An 8437-nucleotide genomic window follows, 5' to 3' on the forward strand; every position below is an offset into this window, starting at 1 on the left:
CTTTACAGGAAGCCTTCTGAACCTCTCTTAATTCCAGTGCCTCCCCTCTTTTAGTGATTTCCTTCTTATCCTAGTATTGCTTTAAATATAGATGTTTTAATATCATTTCCCCCAAACAATCATAAGCTCCCTGAGGACAGGGGTTGTCATCTTTGCTCTCTTTTTATATCTTCAGTGCCTGGTGCTTGGCACATAGTAGGCCCTTAATAAATATTTATTGATTGATATTAAGCTGGAAGGAACCTTAGAAGCTGTCTAGTCATCCAATCCCCTCCTTTTCCAGATGACAAAGATTGGCCACAGTCATACAAAGAGAGAACCAGGATCCCTAAGTTTCCTTTCACCACATGTATTTTTATGAAAATTAAGCTCCCACAGGGACATCACAGGCAGAAATTTGATCTCTCAATAACAGTAGTCTCTCAGGACTCCTATGAAATATCCATGACCATGAAGAATCTGCCTTATAAGGGTAGGGAAATTCTCAGACCCACCCAAAAGTTTCCCTTCCAAATGATTCTTACTTGAAAAGTAGGAGCTAATTGGGCACCTTTCCTGGCCCAAGTACAACTATTAGAGCAGTGATTCCCAAAGTGGGTGCCACCACCCCCTGGTGGGTGCTGCAGCAATCCAGGGAGGTGGTGATGGCCACAGGTGCATTTATTTTTCCTATTAATTGCTATTAAAATGTAAAAAAAATTAATTTCCAGGGGCACTAGGTAATATTTTTTCTGGAAAGGGAGCGGTAGGCCAAAAAAGTTTGGGAACCACTGTGTTAGAGGCTGGCAGGCAAGGCAGAAGCTTAGTTAGGGCCAGAGACATTGCTGCCATTAGCTGTGGATGAAAGGAAGGAGTTAGGGAAAGAGCTATAGGAGGAAGAGAGCAAATGAAATCATAGCTGTGAAAACGTCCAGACCTCTCTAGAAACAGGAGGTATTAATATCCTCATTGCTATTATGGTGGTCACGTTGTCACTGTTCCAGCAGAGTTCTCCCAGAGCTGATTCTCAGAAACAAGCAGAATAGGCACCTCTGGAAACAGTACGATAATCAAGCCTCCCTGGGAACTGAGCTTATATCCAGGGGAACTGTCTCTGTGTGTGCTCATGCGTGTGCACACTTATCACTGTGCACGTGGGCACATTCATGGATACATGTGAACAAAGACACATACCGTCATTTCTCAGCTTTGAAAGAAACTAGTTTAAAACATTCAGGACTCCTTTCAAGTAGAAAAGTAATTTAAAAAACAAAACATAACATAATCTTCCCTAAAGCAGGAGTACAGTTTGGTAATGTGGGCCAATAGGACTAGCTCTGCCTTCTTGTTTTTGTCATCAGAGAGGTTATGGAATTTCTGAGAGCTACCTTTGGGGCTCTGGGGTAAGGACTTTGGGTTTAGAGAACAAGGTGGAGAATAGAGAGTTGGGTATAGACAATCTTCGGGGGGTGCAGCAAGATGTAAGGATTGCACTACAAGTCATGTATAAGAATGCACCTGGACCTTCCTCTGAGCAACAGAAGCAAAACAAAAACAAAGAAGTGGGGGAAGATGTGGTGATTATGAGGGACAGCCTGCCAGAGTGTGGGAAGCTTGTCTGGCTTCATTAGGATGTGAAGCACAAAACCACATGTAGAGGGAGAAAATGTTAGATCTGGAAAGTACCTTCAATATCATATACTCTGATTTCTTCCCTTTAGAGGTACAATCTATTTATTGATGCCTAGAAAGGGGAATTGATCTATCTAAGGTCACACAGCAAGAAAACAAAGTTGGGACTACAACCCAGGTTTCCTCTTCTAGTCCAACACTATATTGCATCAAGCTGGATTAAAAGCACTTGACAGAATGATGCAGATGTGTGTGTGTGTGTGTGTGTGTGTGTGTGTGTGTGTGTGTTCATTCATGGATGTGCACATCTGTGCCTGTGTGTTTTAAGGATGAAAGGTAGGGCATTACCCTGTCCTGGCATTTTTCCTTGTCTTACCCATATTAATATGTGGCCAGGATCCCACTTAGCCGCTCTCCCAGACATATGCTGCTGGGACATCTAAGCTTCTGTCTCCCATTTTGGAACCCCACCATTATCACTTGTTTTGTTGACCTATTTCACCTTCTTGTTTGTGTATTTGACTTGGGTTGCAGTTGCTTCTGCTTTTAATGTTATATAGTCAGTGGATATGTTTTTCTTTCGGCATTCCTTTTATCATTCCACATTATTTCATTTTTGTGGTCATTTAATCATGTTTCAATTGTGTCCAACTCTTGATGACCCCATTTGGGGTTTTCTTGGCAAAGGTATTGGAGTGACTTGCCACTTCCTTATCCATCTCATTTGACAGATGAGGAAACTGAGGCAAACAACATTAAGTGATTTGCCCAGGCTTACAGAGCTAGTAAGTATATGAGTCCAGATTTGAATTCTGGAAGATGAGTCTTCCTGACTCCAAGTCCAGTGCTTTATCCACTGTACTACTTAGCTGACCACATCATTTGTTTGAATTTCTTATATTTTCTTATGGTACAACAGCATTCCACTACAATCATATTCCTTAATATGCTTAGTCTTAGTTGAATTTTAGGACACTGTTTCTTGTTCTAAAATATTATAAACAATGTTGTTAGGAATATTTGCATACAGCTAGGTCTTTTTTCCCCCTGCTATTAACATCTTTAGTGAATAATTCCAGTAGTGGGACCACTAGTTAAAAGGGGTTGGGCATTTTGCCTTTTTTGGGGTATTATTATATTATTATATTACTTTTTAAAAGTTTGAACCAATTAATAGCCTTATTGGCACAATAATAATGTTTTTACTACCGCTGCATCAAGAGGGACTTTGATTATCTTTGCCAATTTGACGGGGTCAGGAGGAATCTTAGAGTTGTTTTGATTTGCAATTATTTGGTAACTTGAGATTTTGAACATTTTTTTCATGAGCTGGTTAACAAATCTTGTTCCTTCTGAGAATTATTTGCTCATATCCTTCAACAATTTTCCTCTTTATCTAAATGTAAGAGTATAAGAGTAAGAGAATAGTTGTTGCTTATTCATTTGTATCAGTTCCTTATATATTTTGCATGTCAAGCATTTATCAGAAATGTCTGATACAAAGATTTCCCCCCCCCCCCCTTGTTCATTTCTTTCCTTTTTATTTTGGTTTATTTGGTCTCATCATTTTCCTTGCCATGTTAACCATTTATTTCCTCTCTACAGTTGTGAAAGTTATCTGTTAAATTAACAAAAGTGCAGTGTCCAGAATAAAACAGGTCTCTAATTTCTTATTTAAAATGTGTATTTGGATAACTGATTAAAAATTTATTGTGGTGTGTGGTATTAGATGCTGGTTTGTGTCAATTTCTCCCTCAGTGAAATGAAGACATTTGACTAGCTTAGTGGTTCTAAGAACTAAGGATTCTGGGGTCTGTGGATAGATTTGGGGGCCATTTCTTTTTCTCCAGGTTATTTTTAGGTAAAGTAAAATATTGAGTACTAAAAAAACCAGAATATTCTCTCAGCTGAACAAAGAGGAAGGACATCTGTCCATATCAGAAATGATTATTTCAACTCTACCCTGAAAAGGAAAGTTAGCCTTGAAGGAAATGAACTGTAAGGCCAGCTCTGGTGGGGAAGACACCTGAGGGCTTGTTACAATCTTCTTATCTACAGTTCCTCTTCCAGGGCCTTCTCTGTGACACCAAAAGTTTGGAGTCCCATTCTCTAGATACTAGAGGGACAAGAGGAGGCTATTGGTTGTCCTGTTTGGGTCCCTCTGGCACAGAAGGAGTTGGGGCGTTTTCAGGAACCCAGAATCAGCTAATGTTTCTGTGATTCCTTCCTCCCTCCCCCAACCAGATGCCCATGTGTGGCACCCAGCCTCCTCCAAAAAGACTCACCCTCCCCCAGCTGATTCAGTAAGCACCCCACAGGCACATTGAAAAGGAGGGACTGAAAGCAGGAACCCATTCCCTAGGTACTAGCCGGTGTAGTAGGTAAGAGCCGTGGACTTGGAATCTGGAAGATCTGAGTTCAAATCCTGCCCTAGATATTTACTAGCTGGTGACCCCCAGAAAATCACTTAACCTCTTTCAGCCTCAATTTCTGCCTCCATAAAATGGGGATAATAGTAACACATCTCACAGGGATGTTATGACAAATTAAATGAAATTTTATATGTTATATATATATATATAATACTATACAAATGCTAGCTCTTATAATGACTAGGGGACCTAGGAAACTCTGGAAGCCCTCTCTCAGTGACTTCTCATTGCCTCCAATTATATTTTTTTCTTCCCTTGCCTCTCAACTTTAAGTCAATAAGCATTTATCAAATGTCTGATATCTGCCAGGTAAATTTTCTTTTTTTCTCTTCTTTGTTTTTCCATCCCTCTAACCTTAATAGATATTTCCAATATTGGAGAAGTGGCCAGTAAAAGCTTTGTTCTTGTTATATACTCAAGTTGCTCTGAAACCACAGTATCATCTTGCTCAGTTTTCCCATCTGTGAAATGGGGGTGGGGGGAGCAGTATCTGCCTCTTTCTCCTAGCCTCATCTCTGGAGGGCAACTCAAAGGAGAATCCTGCTCAGTGGAAGACAGTTTGATCTGAAGAGATGCTCCCAGGGTTGGGGATGCAGATTAGCTTAGAGACAGAGTCATAGATTTTAATTTTTATTTATTTATTTTTTAAACCCTTAACTTCTGTGTATTGGCTCCTAGGTGGAAGAGCGGTAAGGGTGGGCAATGGGGGTCAAGTGACTTGCCCAGGGTCACACAGCTGGGAAGTGTCTGAGGCTGGATTTGAACCTAAGACCTCCTGTCTCTAGGCCTGACTCTCAATCCACTGAGCTACCCAGCTGCCCCCTGGGTAAAGATTAAAAGCTCATTCTTCTAGAACTTCAGAAGACATCTGGTGTCATTTCATTTACTGTTGAAGAAGCTGAATCTCAGAAAGCTTAAGTGACTTGCCCAGAGTCATACAGGTAGCTGTGGGGAATGGTGGGGGTGAAGCAAGGAAGTAGTCATTCTTAAAAGCCTTGGATCACAATGCTTAGGGCATCAGGTTTTTGTTTGTTTGTTTTGTTTTGTTTTGTTTTTTACCCTTACCTTCTGTCTTAGAATTGAAACCAAGTATTGGATCCAAAGTAGAAGAGCAGTAAGGGCTAGACCAGTGTTCCCAAACTTTTTTGGCCTACCGTTCCCTTTCCAGAAAAAAATATTACTTAGCCCCCTGGAAATTAATTTTTTAAAAAATTTTAATAACAATTAATAGGAAAGATAAATGCACCTGTGGCCATCACCGCTTCTCTGGATCGATGCAGCACCCACCAGGGGGTAGTAACACCCACTTTGGGAATCACTGGGCTAGACAAATTGGGTTAAGTGATTTGCCCAGGGTCACAGAGCTAGGAAGTGTCTGAGGTTGGATTTGAATCCAGGAGCCCAACTCTAGGTCTGGTGCTCTATCTATTGAGTCACCTAGCTATTCCTAGGGCATCAGTTCTAATCTAGGCCACAAGTTACCCTGAACCTATTGGGGGGAACAATATGTCCTGGGCTCAAGGAAAAGTCATCCTTCCCCTCCAGAGAGTTCTAAGGAACATCTGCTATACTTTGAGGCTCTCTTTCCAACACAAGCTCCCTTCCTTCCTCTCTATCTCTGTAGGAGACTAAATAATCCTCCCCTCTCTCTGAGCCTTAGGTCCAAAGAAGATATCAGGAGGGGTAAAAGGAGCTGTTTCTAAATGCGGGTCAGGCAGTCAGGAGGAACAAAGACAAGAGGTGGCAATTTATGCATCTAGGACAAGGTGGGGGAAAGAGAGGCCAGCAGCCAAAGGCAGAAGATGACAGCACTCCCCCAACCTGACACTCCAGATGGAGAATCTCTCACTGGCAAACAACTTGCCAGAGGGCCATGGGGATGTAGAGAAGGCCTGAAGATCTGACCTCACTGAATACTGTTTAGCATGCCGGTTCTGGTCCAGGGATTCTTCATGTACCCTTTTGAAAGTCTTCTCCTAAGCTCTTCCCTTTCATCTTCTTTTTTTTCTCTTTCTCTGTCCCTGTCTCTCTTTGTCTCTGTCTCTGTATCTTTCTGTCTGTCTGTCTGTCTGTCTGTCTGTCTGTCTTTCAGAGAGAGACAGAGAGAGAGAGAGCCAAGTAGAATGTCCTCCCAAGTCTCTTTTCTGGGATAAACACTCCCAGGTGCTTCAATGACTTGGTCTCTAGTCCCTAGCTGCCTCTCTAGTAATCCCAAGTGCAAAAGTTTGGAGATCTAGCACAAAATAGCATGTTAGGTAGAATGCTGGATTTGGACTCACAAGGATCTGAGTTCAAATCCTGCCTCTAAGACTTACTGTATGATTATTACCATGGAACAGTCACGAAACCTTTCTCAGTCTGTTTCCTCAATTGTAAAATAGGGATCCTAATAGCAACCACTTTCCAGAAGTTGATATGAGGATCCATTGAGATAAGTTTTGTAAAAGCATTTAGCATAGTGCCTGGTATATAGAAGGTGTTTAATAAATGTTTATTCTCTTCCCTTTTCCCAATGATACTCCCAATTCCACAGTACAGGGCTCAAGGCATGCTCCAAGAGCCTCTGACTCAAACCCCCCCATACCCCCAGCTTCTTCACATAAGCATCATGGAGCCTCTTGAGATGAGGTTTTTCTTTATTGGTGCATTAGTCTCACAGACAAATCAGACATGGCTAGAAACACTGTAAGAAGAAAGTGCCAACAGAGGGGCCCAAAGGGGAAGGCAGGGAAAGACTTTATCCTGTCTCTCATCACTCTGAGCCCAGAAAGAAGATTTCACCTACAGGAGGGCAGGCTGTTGCCAAGCTATGCCCGCCAAGGAGATTTGGACCTGGGGGCTAGAAATGTCTATGGGAAGGACTAGTTAAAGGCAGAGAAATAGAAAACATCAGAAAATACCCACTCATCAAGTGCATTAGGCATAGAAATACTAAGTTCTAAAAACAGATAATTTTCAAGCTTCCTATCAGAAACCCATCTCTCATTTAACATGGGTTCCATTTACTAAGGTGAAACCTGCCATGGCCTTCTTGCCAGGCATGAACCTGTTGCCCAGTAGAGGGCTGTCTCAGCTCCTCAGAAAGCTTGTAGTCCCAACCCTCAGAGTACAAGGGACTACGGAGGAGGTTTCCCAGTTAACAAATATGGAGACATTTAAAGAAAGCTCATGAGACCTTAGAATCCCCCCAGGGGTTTCAAACATTCCCAAGATGCCTTTGACAAGCATAGCTTGCTAAGTGAAGTCTTAACTATTTGGTTCTGGAATCTGCTTTAGGCTTGACCAAAAAGCACATTGGGCGAGGCAGTGATGTCACGGCTTAGATCATCCAATCATTTCTCTTCTAAACCAGGAAATCCTTAGGCACTAGAAGATTCCTTAGAGGTCATCTAGTTCGTTTCCCTGTTCCTGGAGGCCTGCATCTTAGAAGTCTAGGAAAAACATGCCTTCCCTGATCTTTAGCTAATCCTCAGGGAAGAAGATTCCTTGGTCCCCAGTGGCAGCATCTTCAAACATGGGGAAGCCAGACTAATATAACGTGGCAACAGTTTGCTGGTGGGGTACATTCAGATTTTGTGAGGAGTCTGAGAGATGAAACGGAATGGCTGGACATTGTAATAAAGAATGGGAAGGAGCTTCAGTTCATTCTAAGTATCATAAGCAGGTATGGTTTGTGCCCTGGTAAGCAGGGATTAATCCATTTCTGAGAGGGGGAGGCAGGGAAGGGCCGGGGGGGGGGGGGGATTAAATGGGACAGAGAGAGGCATAGTCCCTGCTATGGAATAACTTAGGCTAGGGCAAGAAGGGAATAGTTAAAGTGGGAAAGCCAAAGGCTTCAGAGCCCCACAGAACTCGCTGTTGTTGGCTGGGCTTTTTGGACTGCCTGAGCCTACCCTTTAGCTGACTGGGGAGAGGCTGGAAGGGAGGCCTCTTGTGAATAAACCTGTGAAGCAAGATAGTGACAGTGTGGCCACAGGACTGTTTCCATGTGTTCCCAATTGGGAGTATCAAGGAGGCTCAAACTATGGGTTCTTTTGAGAATTAATGGAGTAGATGGACAGGATGAATTAGCCTCCTCTCTCTTGTCCTACATTTTGCCATCTGCTGTGAGGTGTGGAGACACTGACAGTGAATGGATAAAAGGTTTGTGAATCTCTGCTAAAGAATGGTCATAGATCTGTGGAGTTTCTTATGAGAATTCCAATAGGATTATCATGATCTAACTTCTTCTTATAGGGTAACAGTTTGATTGAACTGCAGCATTAACACCTACTCTGATATTCCAACATAAAAAAACCTAATATCAAACTCTCACCATCTCATCAGCTCCCAATGGAATGTCAGAGATGCAGGGGACTCATCTAGACCAGCCTCCTTATTTTACAGGTGAGGAA

The sequence above is a fragment of the Gracilinanus agilis genome, chromosome 6 (assembly GCF_016433145.1).
Source record: "Gracilinanus agilis isolate LMUSP501 chromosome 6, AgileGrace, whole genome shotgun sequence".
NCBI classification, from domain to species: domain Eukaryota; kingdom Metazoa; phylum Chordata; class Mammalia; order Didelphimorphia; family Didelphidae; genus Gracilinanus; species Gracilinanus agilis.